This window comes from Mus caroli, unplaced genomic scaffold, assembly GCF_978045245.1.
Source record: "Mus caroli unplaced genomic scaffold, Mus_caroli_1 scaffold_14, whole genome shotgun sequence".
Taxonomy (NCBI): domain Eukaryota; kingdom Metazoa; phylum Chordata; class Mammalia; order Rodentia; family Muridae; genus Mus; species Mus caroli.
The window spans coordinates 78,731,380-78,749,626 of NW_028227269.1; the positions used below are offsets into that span (position 1 = coordinate 78,731,380).

Here is an 18,247-nt window from a genome sequence, read left to right on the forward strand (position 1 = left end):
CCTCCTGAGCTGCCCTCGCAGGGCTTGTCTACAAAGGCAGTTTGAGGCTGTGCCAGCAAACACAGCTACTGGCTGACCCCCAGTCCCACGGCAGTGAGGAAGCTGCAAGTTCAGGGCCAACCTAATTCCCCCCACCCCACCCCCACCCGTCACGCTGCCATAAGGAAGCCAGAACTACCACGACAGAGACATCTAGGACAGAAGTTGACTAAATGGGAACTAAGGTGGTTTAGGGAACCAAGCAAGGCAGGATGCAGAGTCAAAAAGCCCTTACTCCACAGGAAACCAAACAACAGATCTGAGCAGGTCAGTGAAGGACATAGCTGTTTCTGCTCAGCGGGGGACAACACAGGCTGTGAGGGATCCATGAGCAGTGTTGGTTATCTGCCAGGTAAACATGCCCAAGAATCCCCAGGATGACTGACATCCATCAGGGCAGGCTGCCCTGCAGCCACTGCAGTACCCCTTTAAAGTAGCCTTGGAGATTTATCTACTAGGCCACCAGCTCCAGACCCAGCAAGACCGACCACATGGAAGGCAACCACATCCCCTCTCCTTTCTTTCACTCTTAGTAATGGGAGGTGGGGCTCGGGGACCAGAGGGACTTCATTCCCATTTGGGGGCAGCTAGACTTCAGGATCTGAGCCACAAGGAGAGAAGACTCCACCAGAATGCACTGGAGATAGGGAAAGTTATGAGTGAAGGAGCTGAGTGTGCTGAGCTCAACTGATCCCATATTCACACTAAAGGAGTACTATCCCTCTGCCAAATTCTGTAGCTTTATCTTTAAAAAAAAAAAAAAACAAATTACATGGGATACTTGTTAGAAACACATACCTGAGCTCTGACAGGGCCATGTGGTTCATAGGCCTGGACAATGCCCAGGAAGCCCGCAGATCACTCTTTAAGGAATACAGTCCTGAAGTGAGACTCCCCTCTTGGGTGACAGAGAACGGCCACAATATAATCAACAGTATATGCCTACAGAGAAACTGTGGTCACTGAAAATGGGTGACTGTATAGTTAAGGATGAGACAGGGGGCCCTTCACTATACTTACAAAGCAACATCTTCACCGGCCCCCACCAAAAGCCATTCTATTCCCCGAGAGGCCAGCTCTACTTCATAATCAACATGATCTTAGTGGGCCTTCTGGAGTGCTAACTGGGATACTCTGAGTGCGAAAAGAAAGGAAGGCACAGTACCTAACAAACAAGACAGGACAAATCAATCCCTACTCCAGACAGACAGAACAAATCAATCCCCACTGGCCCACGTGGCCACAACCTGTAGGCAAGACAAGGTTCTAATGGGGATTACTTTACACAGGCATTACCAACAGCGGTGAAGACACTGCAGTGGTATCCTCATCATGGATCCTAAGAAAGAGCCCCTGGCCAGAAGTCCCTCTGGTGCATCCCATGATTCTGATCCTCCACGGTCACACTGGAAATCAGTTCTAGAATGTGTGTCGCATGGCTAGCATAGGACAAGAGACACCAAGCATCTTCTATATCCACCTCTGAGAGAGCGAGGGTGCTGCATGTAGAGCAGGGGTTTGGACGATGGTAAGCCACCATCATTCATGTATTTCTCTCTTCCTCTTTCAAGGGACACTTGTTGACTTTGTGACAGTCCCAGTTCCGAACCCATTCTGCTCTGTGGAACAATCAGAGTTGCAGATGACAGGGACCTGGGTATCTGTGTCTATTTACTCAACAGGCCTCAGCCACCCAAGTGAGTCACTGCTGTGTATACAATACCAAGTGCCAGCACATACACCACTTTGGGCATTTGATGCTATCTAAGTGGATTTAAACATTTATCCTTATTATTTTTTAAAATTACAAGAATATACACGTGTCTGTGTGCCTATGATCATCCGAGTGTAGACATCCAGAGGGGCCAAACATGAGCTCCCCTGGAGCTGGAACTACAGGCAATGTTGAGATACCCATTGTGGGTGACAGGAATCAAACTCAGGTCCTCTACCAGAACTCTATGTGATTTTATTTAAAAAAATCTTTTTATTGATTCTTTGTGAGTTTTGAGCATGCACCCCAGTCCCGCTCATCTCCTGGTTGTAGAGGAGTTTTAATCCAGCAACAGCAGCTCTGGTAAGGAACCAATCACATCCAAAAACCTTCTAAGTCTCTGTGATCTGTCTAGAATGGCACATCTTTAATCCCTCTGGCTGGAACCAGACATATCCTTAGTAGCTTTAATCCCAAACAATGAAGATAAAGTTAGTTTACAGAAGGAAACAGCCATGTTTGAAACTCATGTCTAATTGAGGGACAAATCAGAGAGATATGTGACAGAATTGTCAGAGATAGATGACAGCCAACTCTAGAGGATAGGAGGACAGACGAGAGAGGCTACCTAAGAGCAGGGCAGAGAGAAGAAGTTGAATCAGCTCAGTTGATGCAGTTCCCGCAACACAGCTGAGTTCAGTTGAGTTCATTGGTGAGTTCTGGTAAGTCTGTAGTTTGTGCAGTGCAGGGCAGCAGAGGCCATTGAAGACATAGAATAAGAAGGGCCCGGAAGATTAAAACAAGTTGCCAGAGTTAGTTTGAGGCCAAGCAGAGCAATTCAGTCAGAAGCTGAGAGAAAAGCCAGTTTGAATCAGTCAGCTTGGAGAAGAGTTTGAGCCAGAACATCTGAGTTGAACCAGCCAGCCAGAGTTCAGAAAGAACTAGGAAGGGTGAGCCTATTCAGCAGCAAGGCTTCAAGATGACAACTACATCTGGCAAATAAAAGTTACATTTACACCCTATCCCCTCCTATCTGCCCTCCACCCCCCCCCAAATAAACCCCACAAACAAACAAAATAAAACAAACAAAGCATAGAAAACATCTTATGGTAGAAGCTGTACTATGTCAGTGTGTCCCACAGTATACCCCTCTGTCCATACATCTTCACTGGCAAATGTTTACTGCAATGAGTCACTGGTCTGATTCAAAGTCTCTGGCATCTGTGACTCCATCAATATTGGATCGTCTTCAGGACTCCTCCCAGTTATTCTGTTGTAGCCCTGTGTCATGGAGATTCTGCAGCTTTGGATCAACGGGACTGGCCCTTTCACATGCCCCAACAGTTCACAGATGATGTAGATTTTAGGGTGGGCCAACACAAAGCCCTGGATCTGGACCTGGGTGGTAGCTGGATTGGTCAGCCTGTCAGGTCTCCTGCATCTCCACAGCAAGCTCTCCAGCACTGCTCCTGCTAGGCCACCCTAGGCCGACACTGGCAGGAGGCAAGGTCAGCTCTCTGGCTCTCATACCCTTGGGGCTGGATCACCAACACTCATGCCTCCAGAGCCAGCTCCACTGTACTTCTAGCCAAGGCCTGGGCCTACTCTCCCAAGTGCTACAGCCTGTGAGGGGCTGGCTTACCTTTGCTTACACCATCAGGGCCAACTCTACTGTGCTGCTCAGGTGAGGTACAGGGCCAGCTCTCCTCAGTGCTACAGCCAGTGAGGGGCAGGGCCAACTCTCCTGCTCTCATGACCTCAGGGTCAGCTCTCCCGATGACCACAGTCTGTGAAGGGGACTATGATATGTTCTCTTAAGCACTAAGCCAGTGGTTCTTAATCTTCCTAATGCTGCTATCCTTTAACAGTTCTTTATGCTGTGGTGACCCCAAACCATTAAATTATTTTCATTGCTAGTTTATTCCCAATGATTTTAGGATACCTTCGTGAAAGGGTTGTTTGACCCGTCATCAAAGGGGTTGCATCCCCAGGTTGAGAATCCGCTGCTCTAAGTTGCTCTAAGCTCCAACCCCTTGTTCCGTCAATTCTTAGAGCAAATCAAGACAAGGCCTCATTCCCTATTTGAGGACAAACAATTCCTCCAGTAACCATTTCCTCCTTGTCCCAGCTTCTGGGAAATTCAGAAGATAATGGCTTGAGTAACAGTAGACTGATGAGAAGTAATGTTCTCGGTTAGGAGATCAAGAGCTCAGCCGGCCATCCTGCCAGCACAGAAGAGGTACCCAAGCCCAGGAGCTTCCTCTTGAAGATGGGGGAGTGGAGGGTAGTGTGCACCTGAGTCATGGTGTGGTTAACTCAGAGAAGTGAGCAAGGGAAGTGAGAAAGCAGGCTCAGGCTCCCCCAGACTTCCCTCCAAAGTTACCAAATACCCTGCCTGTCCAGACAGGACTCTCAAAAGGCAGAAACTTAGGAGGCATGGTGAGTAGCCAGGTCTAGGCACTATACTCTTGGACACAAATTCCATGCTTGAGTAATTCTCCCACCAAAGCTTGCTGGGCCCTGCCCACCACCGAGGTCTCAATGTCTTGATGTCTCACTTGCTAGTCTTGCTCTTGAAGGAGTGACAGGCACTGGTGGTTTAATCTCTTAACACGGAGAATTTCCTAAACCACATTCAATGCAGCACCAAACAAGGAACATGGCCTTCAGAGCCTGCCAATATAAGCCCAAGGTTCATGGATGATATAGTTTAAGATGCTAGGCAGTGGTGGATCTCTGAGTTCAAGGCCAGCATGATCTACAGAGTGAGTTCCAGGACATCCAAGGCTACACAGAGAAACCCTGTCTTGAAAAATGTGCCCCTAGCTCCTGGCAATGGGGTTGTCCCAAGTTCAAAGGTCTGCCTGCCAAAGGCAGTAAGTTCACCAATGCTCTTGGGATGGTAGAACTGTGATAACCCTTTTGTCTTGTTTCCAGACTGTGATGGTTAACGTTGGTTGTCAACTTGACATACTTGGGAAGATGGAACTTCCACTGAGGAACTGCTTCCTTCAGACTGGTCCGTGGGCATGTCTATGGGGGATTTCTTCATTACTAACTGATGTGGGAGGGCCCAGTCCACTGAGGGTGATATCATCCCCTGGGAAAGTAGGCCTTGGTTGTTAAAAATGTGAGCCTAGAGGCAAGCTATTGTTCCTCCATGTTCTCTGCTTCACTTCCTGCCTTTAGGTTCCTACCAGCATTCAGGAGCCCAAGACAGGAGGATTGAAATTCAAGACCATCATTAACTACACGAGACTCACACAGACAGACAGACACACACACACCCATTGCCTCCCATCAATTGAAATTTACACAGTTCTGAGAATACCAAGAAAAGGAAAAGTCACTGTCTATAACAATCAAAAGCAGTAAAGAAAAAAAATGCCATCATGGTGGCATTATTGGACAGTGTCAGCTGGGACCCTAGATGGCAGGCAAAGGTGACATGCCCAGTCCAAGTGATCACATGGTTGCTTCCCTGAAGTACCTCTACCCTGGTGTGTGAGGAGGCCAAAGCCAGCAGCACCTGTGGACCAAAGCAGATGCAAAATGGCCTGCAAGAGACAGCTCTGGCCTCCTCTCAGTGTGCTGCAAAGGTAGAGTGGCCATGTTCTCATGGTCATAACAAAATAGAAGCTCTGATACCCAGCATGCAAAGCAAACCGTTCTTCTTATAGTAAAGGCCTCAGAAAACCTGTGGACTCCAAGCTGGGGCACCACACAGACTGTGCCTGGAGTCTTCAGGATCTGCTGCGAAGCATCTCCAAGGACCTGTGCTCTCCGCTCTCCCACGTTAGGCTTCAAGAAACAGCATCGCTGGATGTCATGACCTCCACTTCCCACAGTAGCACCTTGAGACAAGTGCAATTGAACACCAAGCCTTGGCTTCTACTCTGAGTTCATTTGAAAACCAAGAATACAGAAGAGGTTTCTGTGTGTTCCATGAACTATGACCGCACGTCCAGGGAGCCTCTCCTCTAACTGCTCATGCCCTTGGTGGTTAGTGCTCATAAAGGAATGAGCCCACAGACTTCCTCATACTAGGAAATAAACAGCTTATTCCAGTTTTCCCTCCTGTTTTGGAGGCCAAAAGGGTCAAAACAGAGACTGATGCTGACTAACAGAACCAACCGCTTTTTGTGAAATAAGCAACACAAAAAGGTGCTGCCTGCTTGATCTCACGTAAGGAGTCTGAAGGAGACCTCAGAAACAGAGTAAAGACTGGGGCAAGACTGGGGCTGAGCTACAAAGACCATGCTTTGAAGAAAAAGACACACACACACACACACACACACACACACGAGAGGGGGATGTGTTTGCCTACATATATGTATGTGCACTGTGTGTACCTGGTACCCAGGGAGGTCAGAAGATGCTATCTGCTCCTCCGGAATTGGAGTTCTGGATGATTGTGGGCCACCATGTAGGTGCTGGGAACTGAACTCAGGTCCTCTGGAAGAACCTCAAGTGACCTTAACCACGGAGCCATGGCTGCACCATGGCATGTAGAGGACAACTTGTAGGAATGAGTTCTCTCCTTCCATCATATAAGCCTTGGGGATTGAACTCAGTTCCTGGGGCTTCGTAGCACATGGCGTCTTTACCCACTAAGCCACCTCTAGCTAACAACCATTATTCCTTTTAAAAACTGCTTTGAGACGGGGCTTATTTTGTAGCCCAGGTTAGCCTGGAACACACACACACCTCTTGCCTCAACCTCTCAGAGTTCTGAAACTACAAATAAACCAACCTGTCTTTTCTTAAATTAGTGCACACAGTGTAAGGGACATTCATGCAAAAAATAAGTGCAGTTACCCAAAGAAGCCAGCAGTGTCAGATTCTTCCTGGAGCTGGGGCTGCAGATGGTTGGAAGCTGCTGTGGTGGGAACTGGGGATCAAACTTGGATCCTCTCAAAAAGCCGCACATGCTCGTGACCGCTGAGCTCTCTCTCTCTAGTCCCCCATGTGAACTTCTTTCTCAATGATTTCTGATTCCCAAAGCCTCACCCTGGCCGACCAATGCTCTGGGTCTTCCGACTCTGAGGCCTGGTCTGGCTATGCGGAAGCTTTTGCATACGTCTACCTCGAATGCTTTGGAGGAGAGAGACAGGAAATGTACAAACAAATACAAGTCTATGAGAACCTCTAGTCTTGGGTCTCACTTTCTCTGGTGAAGAAGTATAGAGGTTGTAAAGTTCTGCTTTAAAGAAAAAACTATGTATTTGGTAAAATGCCAAATAGGAAAATACAAAAGCCAAGCTAAATTTTATATCCACCATGATTACTGCTATCCAAACACTACGGAGAAGATTAAATCACCAGAAAGATTGCTGAAAACATAAGCCGTTTTGTTTAGGTGAAAGGGCTAGACAGTCCTTTCCTGTTGAAATTATTTATCTCCTCAAATGGGGGGGGGGGGGGGAAGAGGGGACGTGTAGATCAAGCCACTGAACCAAGAGCCAAGAAAGCACAGCTTTCCCGTGTCACCTCACAGGCTGCCATGTACAGAACATGACAGGCCCCCAATGGCAATGGCACAAGCGCCTGGCTCTCTCAAATCAAGGTCTTTCAGATTCCTACTGTGCATCCCCTTCCAATGGTTGCCTCCCTCATGACTGGGCACATGTCAGATGAAATTAAAAGAGCCATGACCCTTGGACCTCTGGGTACCTAAAACTGTCAGAAAACGTTAGCTTCCTTTCATCAGGTAGATCAGCACCACCTAACCCCCTGGACGCTCTCTTTATTCACCCCTAAAAATTACTCAGTGCCGTGTCCTCCCATAGCCTCCATTTATTAAAAGATTGAGCCCTGTACCCCTGCCCTCACTTTCTGCAGTTGCCCAGCCCCTGGCTGTGAACCCTGGGCCCAGCTGGTGCCCAGTTCACGTTATAAGGTGTTAGCAGATGTCCCCTGTGCACTGGTTTGTCCCCTGAGGCCTAAGGTTTGGCTGAGGTGACTGGAGACTTCCCGGACTCAGAATTTTTGGTATTGCTAGAATGAATGGCTGGCAGCTACTTTCACTGCCCAGTGACAAAAGTAGACATCCCGGGCGGGGTATTTGGGTGGCCTGTAGAGCAGGCAGGGGCAGGGGTCTGCAGTTCAAGCTCCCATCTGGCAGCACAGGCGGGGCTGACTCATCACCTTGCAGGTAGGATGAGCTCACTCCCTTCTAGGGCATCCTTGCAAGTGGAAACCCACAGCAGAGAGAGTTCCCATGGCAACAGGCCAGTGCCTCCTCCACAGCCTTCTTTGGAGTGCCTATGCCCACAGTCACCGTCTCCAGCCTAAATCCTTAGAACATAGAGTAAAGGGCCTCTCCCTGCACATGCCCCACCCAGCTGCAGTACAGAGTCCATCCAAGACCACATCAATTCCACTCCATCCATTTAGTCCCTGGCTAGAGAGCTCTATTAGATACCCGACTCAGAGCTAGGCTGCGGCCCTGCACAGCTCCCACAGAGACCTATTTCTGCTTTGGCCCACCCCCACACAGCCCCTCTCATCTAAATGAAAGCCTGCGACCTCAAACCAGTCCAGCTTCCATCAAATATCCCCATGATGAGGGTCTCTGCCCTGCTCCATATGTGAGCTTCTGTGCATGAGGTTAGAGCAACCTGGGGCCCTCTCAACATGTAGCACGCAAGTTGGATGGCTGAGTGCTTCAAAGATCCCAGAACAAACCTACTAACCACTACTTCCCTGAAGATGGCCAGAGATTATCCCTCTACTGACTTAGTCAGGGCTCACTTGGGGCTACCCAACTCTTGTGTTCCAGCCCACTCCTTCACACTCACTGGGGCAGCCCCTCTGTCCCCAGAGCTTGATGGGCCCTCTTTCCTGCACTTGGTTACGTTCTGCTCAACTTCTCCGACACCTTTGCCTGACTCGCTCTCTCTCCCTCTTCCTTCGCCTCCTCTCTTCTTTTTTCTTGGGGCAGACAGGGTCTTACTCTGTAGCCCAGGCTATTCCAGAACTCTGTATTGTCAAGGCTGGAATGGAACATGTAGTGGTCCTCCTGTCTCAGCCCCCTACTCCTGGAGTCATAGGTGTGCAGCACCATGCCCACTGTGCTCTGTTTTTTTGTACGCGCACAGACAGACAGACACACACACACAACCTAGGACCTCAAGCATATTCAGCAAATGCTCCCCCACTGAACTACACCACAAGTCCTCCAGGTTGGATTTGGACTCCAAGTCTCACTATTTCCTTACCTGTGGATTTTAGCTCAGTGTCACTCTACCCGTCTCCTGCAGGCAGAGCAGGGGCTGACCTCTGACTCCTTAGGATATGCCAGCATGTGACTCTCACCCATTTGTCGACTCACTGGCAGAGATCACACATCTGGCTGTTATCTGGATGGAACAGGGCTTAAGGGAATGTAGGTGCCTCATAATCACCGGATGGAACAGTGGGGCGCCTCTAACAGAGCAGAAAATTCTTACTGCTCCGTAATACTGTAATCAGCACAGGTTACAGATGTGCATCTTGTTCAACAATGACACAATCACCTAAAGACTCAGATCTCAGACTGTGTTCTGGTCATGAACTGACACACAGCTCATCTGTTAAATACGAGTGTCGGGCAGTGATAGCTCACGCCTTTAATCCCAGCACTCAGGAGAGGCAGGCAGCTCTTTTGAGAATTCCAGGACTGCACAGAGAGGTGGAGGGGTAAAAGATGGGCTGAGGATATGGCTCAGCAGATAAAGATGTTTTCTACCAATCTCAAAGACCTGAGTTCAATCCCCAGGACCCACAGTGGAAAGTGAGAACCAACTCCTGCAAGTTGCCCTCTGACCTTGTACCATGTCACATGTACCAAGTCACAAACAAAAGAAACAATGTTAAGTTAAAATAAAGAAGTAAATAATCCACAGCAAATGTGGTTCAGCAGAGGAACTGGGTACAGCTGGCTCGAGTGCTCTCATCGCTAACATAGGAGTGTAAGAACTGCATGTACCTGCTACCCGCCCACTTCATACACTGTCGTGGCACCAGTCAGTGATGTATGCTGTTAGTTCAAACCCTTTGATAACTGCCTGCACAAGGAAAGGGTGGATGCTCATTTGTACTAAGATGGCAGCTCCTCTCTTTAGCCTTTCTACTCCAGCCACGCCCAGCAGGTCACAAGAGCATGCAGATCTCAGCACACTACAAGCAGGACAGTGAAATAATTTCAGGCATGTTCTGGCACTAATTCTTCTGTGCCTACATGTAAATTTCCTGTAAGTTCTATATCATGCATGCAACGCACAGGCATCATGGGTAAGGGCAGGAGTCAGAATCGGCCTCCAAGGAGATGTTGTTACCTTCTTTAATTTCTAAGTTATTTGCTATCTTCACTTCATGCAGGAATGATCTAGCTGGTGGCATTTGTGACAGTGGGCCATGCTGATGTCCCAAGAGTAATGAAAAAGGAAAAGAGAGGCTTCTCTTTCCAACTCAGGAGCAGAGAAGGCACCTGCAGAACTTCCATCTACTCCACCTAAACTTGAATTCATGCCCCACCCCCAACAGTGACTGCAGGGAGCCAGGGGAGGAACCTTGAGGAGCCTCCCATTCCCAGTGGGTACCATGTTGCATTTCCAAGAAGTCACTTTTCCTCAAGGGCCGGGGCTCCAAACCCTCCGTTCTGTCCTTACGGCTTTTCTGAGAGCTCACTAGATCCCGGGTGCAATGCCAGCTTTGAGGAGAGAAACAAAGATCACACAGAGGCCTCTTAGGCCAGATGGCATGGCTTACACGTGTAATCCTTGCTGCCAAGACACAATGTTCTAAGACTGAAGTCTAGTGTACACAGTAAGCTACAGGCCAGAGCGAGCTTGAGGATGGGACCCTCTCTCAAACAAACAAACAAACAAACAAAAGCAAGAGAGAAAGAGTCATGGTCCTTAAGTGTCAAACCCTAGCTCTGTCATTTACCAGCTACAGGCCAGTCACTATACGTCTCTGAACCTCAGTTTCCCCAGCTGTGAAATGGTTGGTTACAAGACCTCGGATAGGTTCCTATGTGGGACGTACCTGCTGGGGTAACTTTTCTGTAAAAAGAAGAGAGCACAGCTCCAGCCACACGCTATGAGATGGGTTTGCACCCACACCACCCAACATTACTATGAAAGTTACCATTATTGCTCTGCATCACACAGCAATGGGGATACTTCCTGAACCAACACCGTTGGGAGGTTTTTGTCACTGTGGAAACAGGACTGCGCTTACACTCACACAAAGCTAAGCGGTCTGGCCTCCTGTGCACCTAGATAAGATACTGTAGCCTATTGCTCCCAGGTGGGAGCACGGTACTGACTGTGGTAGGCAAGTGGAACACAGCAGCAACGCAGAGGTGGAGGAGGAACCCAGCACGGGCTGACACTAGCTCAGCTGATAGCATGCTCGCCTGGCGTGCACAAAGCCTCAGGTTTCATCCCCAGCACTGCTTAAACCAGGTGTGATGTTCCACGCCTGTGACCCTAGCACTTGGTAGAGACTGGAGAATCAGAAATTCAAAGTCATCCTCTGCCACACAGTGCACCGGAGGCCAGCATGGGCTTCGAAAGAGGAAGCAAAAGAGAAGGAAAAACTGGGAAGAAAGGAGGTGGCAGAGGCAACAAGATCATCTTCATCCTTGTTGTCAGCAGCAGCAAGTTTTCAACTTCATAATCTTATTAGGACCATCAGGTCCTCAGTCACCCTGACACATGCAACCCATCAGATTCCCATAGCCCCTTTTAACCAGTCTGGGTGACGGTGAGTAACTAAAACTTTACTTGAAAAGAAGGAATCACTAAGATAAGGCCATTAGAGGATCAGTCTGTCTGGCTTCTGGCTATCTTTACATCACTATGTTCATCTGCCTGGGATTTTCTGCAATGAATGGCCCAGCCCTAAGCCCAGCTATACGTAACAAATGGAGATGTTCCCAGAACCCTGGTGACTGCTTCATTCACACACAGCCTAGGGAGACCCTCACTGGCCCAGGATGCTGTGGGCCAGGTTAGACAGTGTGTTCCGGTTTCTGCACCACCTACCATTTTCTGTTCACTCTGGGTGTGAGGTGCTGGGGGTGTTAGTCTTAGAGACCTAGTGTGGCTGGCTGGCTGCTCTGACAGCCTCAGTGAGCTCTCAAAGAGTTGATTTTGGCACCTGTCCAGAGACCAAGTGCCCCCTACTTTGTTATGGGGATAAAAACAAGACAGTATATTGGCAGGAGTCATAATAGACTCTGCAACAGAGGGTCACCATGACCACAGCAGCTCCAGAGAGTGGAGGCCTGGGATACCTACAGACCAGGATCTGCCCAACCGACACACCAGGGAGGGGCTTCACTCAGGGCCACCCACAGCAACAGGGCCACTAGGAGGTTCCTGGGAGCTAGAAGTGCTGCCTTGATGGAAGCTGACCCAACAAAACCTCACTTCCAAGACCATCCTTGGTGCTGAAAGCCAAAGAAGGAAATGTGGAGGGATAATGAGCCTTCATATGACCCCAGGCTACCCCTATGTCAACCACTTGGTACATTGGGACATCAGGCAGAGCCACCTCCTTGCTCCTTAGGAATGTGCTGTGCCATTTACTCAAAAGAGAATCTACAGGGACCTGGGGAAGTAGAAACTCAACTCCATCTCTAAGAGGCGTCCCTGTCCCAGGCAGGGCTGGTGGCAGGTGCCCATCCCCAGCAGAGGGAAGACAGCCGGGACAGCAGGTAGCTCCCATGTTCAGCCTCCCACAAAGAGTTGTGTGAGCTGAGGCAACTGACTTAATCAAAGAAAGCCTAGAATGCTTTTGCTAAGAGGAATTAAATATCACAGTGCCACTTCTCTAGAAGGTGGTTACAATGATTGACTGCTAGTGCAGGAACCGGACTCAGTACAGGACTGGGCGTGTGGGAGTTGAGTATGAGCTGTAAGCACCAGGGACTGTCACTACCACTGCCATCACCACCACGGCCACTGGCCAGAAGCCCAAAAGCTTTATCTGCCTCTGAGTACAGTGTGTCGGCACTGGGCACGTCCACTCTCAGGTTCTTGAGCCCACTTGCAGGGATGGGAGAAGACAGTTCCTTCCCATGTACTCTGACTCCTTTACAAAGCCAGCCTCACACGGACTGAGATTGTGGCAGAGCGCCCCTGGCCAAGTCAGACTGCCGCTATGAACTCTCAATTCTTCATCCACATAACCTTCCAGGTCCCTTCTGACTTGGCATCCTAGGATTTTGCTTTCTTCAAACTGCTGCTGGAGAAAGAAGGGTGAGAGCAGGCTCTGAACATGAATGAGTGAGGGGCAAGGCCACTGGTGACACTGATTCTTCTTAGATTCCATGCAAAAAGTCTTACCTGGTTCTTGGGCCCACTGAGCCCACAGAGTTCACAGGGCAAGCAGCCTCCCTGGCAGTGGTGGCAACACAGGGGCTGATTGTGTCAGCCTACCTTGCAACAGGCAGAGACAGTCCCTACTCTTCTTTGAACATCCTACATCATGCCTGGAGCAGCCAGGCTCGGGGACAGAAGCTAAGGTACCATTGATAACTCCAAACAAGGTCTCACTCTGATGTCCTAGGGAACTGGTTTCCCACTCAAGGCCACACCCTAGCCAAGCATTTCCTGAGTCAAGACAAAGAAGGCTGAGTCTTTGAGCCTCGTTATAGAGCACTGACTTCTGTGTAAGCGAAGGACAGGTGAGGAGAAACTCCTGGAACCTGAGAGTATAGAAAAAGTTCCCACAAGTAAGACTGCAGAATGCTTAGCTTCAGGCACAGGCTGGGAAGACCAAGGGCCCATCTTAAGATCACCTGAAGAAGAGCTTGAATCCTCTGAGCATCCCTTCAGAAGGGACCAACATGGTTAAGGAGATGGCTCAGTGGTTAAGAGCGTTTACTGCTCTATGGAGGACTTGAGTGCAAGTCTCAGCCCCAGTGTTCGGTGGCTCACAACCATCAATAACATCATCTCCAGAGGATCTGATGCTCCATTCTAGACTCCGCAGGAACCCAAACACAAGTGCACACATACTCACAGAGACACACGGATAAAAATAAAAGCAAACCTTAAAAGGAAAAGCCCACCACCAAACAGTCAAGAACAGTGAGTGGTACACACCTTTAGTCCCAGCACTTGACAGGCAGAGTGAGGCGGGTTTCTATGCATTTGAGATCTGCCTGCTCACATACAGAGTTCCAGGCAGCCAGAGCTACACAGTTGAGACCCTGTCTCAAAACAAACAGACAAAAGGGGGTGGGGGGAACAGAACGCTGACAAGGTCCAGGCCTTAGAGATGATTCCCACGTGGTAATCCAGTTAAGACCCTGAGCACTACCTTAATCTTAACTACCAGCATGGAGCACTGACCACCATTCCGTGATTATAACCATCATGGGTTATAAGCAACACTCAGCTATGACTGACTGGCCCAGCACCAACAAAACCCCCTGGGTCTCCTGAGGCTCTGGCACTTCATAGCACCAGTGTTCCTGTGCTAAGAGAACAGGACAGGACTCTGCCAAGTGGCTCTTGGAGCTAAGAGTTCAAAAGGGACAGTGTCCCAAATGCCACTCTCCAAAGTCCCGACAGGAAGGTAGCAAGAGAACCAAGGCTTTACTGGACACCATGTCCTAGCCAGCTGGAGGTCCCATGGTTCCATCCAGTTCCACACCTATAGTGGTTTGAATAGGACTCTCCCCACAGACTCTGTGTTTGAATGCTTGGCCTACAGGAAGTGGCACTATCAGGAGATGTTGGGAATAAGTGTGGCCTTGCTGGAAGAAGTGTGTCACTGTGGGGGTGGGCTTTGAGGTCTCCTATGCTCAAGCCATGCCCATGTGTGGCACAGGTCTTTACCTGCTGCCTGTGGATCAAGACTTTAAAAACTGCTAACTCCTTTTCCAGCACCACGGCTGCCTGCCTGCCGGCTGCCATGTTTCCTGTCATGACAATAATGACTAAACCTCTGAAACTGTAAGCCAGTGCAAATTAAATGTTGTTCTTTATAAGAGTTACAGTGGTCATAGTGTCCCTTCACAGCAATAGAAACCCTAACTAAGACCAAACCCCAAAGCTAAGGTGGCTAAAGACAGCAGGCTACAGACAAGACAGCAGACCACCCCTTAGGGAGAACAATCAACATTAGCCCAGCCCAAGGAAGGAGAAGGAAAACTGAGACCTTAGTTTGACATCTTTTGGGGCCCCCAAGCAAACACAAGAGGACCAGAAACTTGCTAAGATTTTCTGAAGCAGGGATCACAGCCAAATATCCAACCTCCAGGGAGAAAGTGGTAGGGTGTTGGTGGAGGGACGAGCATGTATAGTCCCCTCAGGAAAGAAATCTGGAGTGTGCACATGGCTAAGAGGAAAAGCACAGCTGGACTGTCTTCAAGGAAGCTGGGAGGTGATCAACTGCACCCTTGAGACTGAACACAAAGGGAACAGTGACAGGAGGCACGGCAGAGTCTAAGCTCATCCAACGCTCTGACACAGTCCAATGAGGAGGGTTCCAAGCTACACCTGAATCTGGGGAGCCAACCAGACCTCTGTCCTGAAGCCAGGACACAACCTCATGGCTGGAATAACACTGGTCACTCAGACCCTGACACACAAGGCCTTCCTGCTGGACTTTCCTGCTACCCAGACACCTTGGTCAGAGGCACACAGTGAGTTGGGAAACTGCTACGACACACAAGTTTTTGTGTGCCTTGTCATCAGGGAGCTAGACAATGTCTATCAGGGAGGCCTTTGGAGACTCACACTTGCTACGGAACTCCAGGAAACCCCACAAGCATACACCATCTACTGCCCAAGCTACCTCGGGTGACTGATCCTCCAAATGTCCTCAGAGCCAAGAGTTTCACAGTGACGCTCTGAGACAGTATTAGCAAGTCTGCCAACACATCTGTCTCTTCCAAGTTTCTCACCAGCCCATCCTGGAAGCCCAGGTGCCAACTGGGCTAGGCAACAGCTAAGTGGCTGAGAGCCAGGACAAGAGGAGGGGGGAGCAAAGAAACAGGGCAGGGATAGAGAGTCACATGCTGTCATCCCACTAGCTGTCCAGCTGTCCTGGGAGACTGGGACTGGGACCAAACAACAGGGGTTTAACACAACTCCTGCCTCTGCCATTTTCTAAAACTCTTATGTTCATCTGAGCCCCCAACAGGCATGTTTGTCTCACAGAGTACTGGCTTCTGAAACCCTAGTTTCAATCCTCATCACCACTGAAAACCAAGCTTGGTGGAACTCACCTGTAACTCCAATACGTAGAAATGGGAGAAAACGGATCAGAAGTTCAAGGTCATTCTTGGCTACATAATGAACCTGAGATAGGTGAGATTCTATCTCAAGCAAATCAAGATACATACATACATACAGATAAATAGATGAGAGAGATAGATGAGAGAGAGAGAGAGAGAGAGAGAGAGAGAGAGAGAGAAATGTTGCTACTCCGAGAAGACAGTAACAAGATAGTGAGAGAGTATAAGTCCTCAAGACCCTAACCTCAAAGCCCCAGGATGGCAGGCAGGAAGGACATGGGAGCAGGTAACCACAGCACATGGGAGTCAGGATGCCAAGAAACAAGTCTAAGAAAAAAGACAGTGTTGAGACTGACTTACTTACATCCTCCCTCAGAGAGCCCACCACAGAGGCAGGAAGCTGAGCTCTGGCTTTACTGTCACCTGCAAGGAACAATGAAGCTCAGGCAAAGTCTCCTCCAAGCCTCAACAGGACATGGGATGCAGGGTTTCGATGGGAGCTATGAGCTTATCTCCAGTTTTTATTTATTTAATTTTATGTGCATTGGTATTTTGCCTCCATATATATGTCTGTGTGAAGGTGTCAGATCCCCTGGAACTGGAGTTACAGACAGTTGTGAGCTGCTGTGTGGGTACTGGGGATTGAACTCCCGTCTTCAGGAAGAACAGCCAAAGCTCTTACACCACTGAGCCATCTCTCCATTATCTCCAGTTTCAAAATGGTCACAGATTCATGCCAGCTGCCCGGACAGGGTTAATACGACCATATGCTTATTAACAAAAACGTGAAACTCAGGATACAGGTCCACGCCACCAGGGAAGCCAATGGGATTCCAGAAAAGCTGGAAGTCCTGAAGAAGCTGGGTTCTGAAGCTCAAGTCGAATGTGCCACGGCCTTAAAATAGAACTCTACAGTCAGCTCGCTCTTCAAGAACTAGCTTCAAAAGCAGACACTCTAGAAACCCCTGCTGTGCTCACCTGAACCTTTCGGATCTTTCCAAGAACTCCCAGATGCCCTTCACTTCCTGCCAGCCATCCCATCTCAAGTGCTGTGAGCCCTAAATGCAAGCCCGTCTGGGAAACACCAAGAATGTGCCCCGTCCAACCCACAGCACTATAAACGACCTCTCGTGCTTTTGTGGGATTGGGACACATTAACAGTCACAGTCATAAGCCCAGGGTGGTAGAGCCCAAGTTAGACCTGCTCTCCAACCAGGGGAAGTCTTCTATGGAGAAAGGCCCAGGGGAAGGTTCCCCAGTCAGGTACCCCCAGGTGCCAAAGTGGCCCTACCACTCAGTACCTGGCAGACTCAGCAGGGCAGTAGTAGACAGGCCCAAGTACACACATCAAAGGTGTAGTTCTGAATTTTCAAAATAAATGTATAAAGCCAGGAGTGCTGGTGCACACCTTTAACCTCAGCACTTAGGAGGCAGAGGTAGGTGGATTTCTGAGTTCCAGCCAGTCTACAGAGTGAGTCCCAGGACAACCAGGGCTAAAAAACAACCCTGTCGCAAAACAAAACAAAACAAAAAACAAAAACAATAAATAAGTATGTATCGACACACAAACACAAGTAAGATAAAGTTACATATATATTTAATTAATCAGGCTATAAGATTACTGTCATTTAACTTTTTTTAAAAAAAAAAATTGTTATTCTGTTATACCTTAACTTATTATATGGACCTGCGCAAATATGTGGAGGTCAAGGAACAACTTCCAGCAACTGGTTCTTCTCTCCCATCACATGGGTTCCAGGCACTGAACTCAGACTTCAGGCTTGATGAGTCTTTCATTGCTAAGCCATCTCACCAGCCCCACGTTCCTTAACTTACATTTTTTAAAAAAAGAAGAGAGTGGGGGTGTCACCCTGGTCTAGTATGCACAAAGTCCTAGCTATATTCCACGCCCAAAACCACAGAACAATACATTAAAGGTGGTGGCGGGGTGGGGGTGGGGGCGATCCAGGGAAAAGGGGGTGGGCGATGTGCACAGACACCTCCAGTCCAGTAACGCAGAGGGCAGGAAACAGGGATCTGGGCCCAGTTCCCGCCTCCAGGAAAACACATTCACATGGCCCCTCATCCCAGCTCCCAGAGCTGAGTCTGGAAAATCACTTTTGGGTTCCTGGAAAGAAAGGCCCTTCGGAAATATCGGGAACTGGACTGGAAGGTGCCATCATGTATTATCTGGAGGATGTCTGTGGTGTTTGAAGGGAACCACTCCCCCCCAGACTCAAGGCTTCAGCCAG

General features: G+C 49.0%; 1 protein-coding gene across 6 annotated transcripts in view; it reads right to left on the reverse strand.

Annotated features, from left to right (window-relative positions):
- The window catches only part of Actn1 (actinin alpha 1), a 92,524-nt gene that overhangs the window by 63,860 nt on the left and 10,417 nt on the right, over positions 1-18,247 (reverse strand). The window contains exon 1 of one of the 6 annotated variants that reach the window (XM_085830510.1): positions 1,060-1,172. The exons of 4 other annotated variants lie outside the window; for them this stretch is intronic. The gene's annotated coding sequence lies outside the window, so the exon portion shown is untranslated. Of the gene's footprint in view, positions 1-837; positions 942-1,059; positions 1,173-18,247 lie in introns of those variants that run through there. One more of the 6 variants, XM_085830509.1, reaches the window with a different exon arrangement.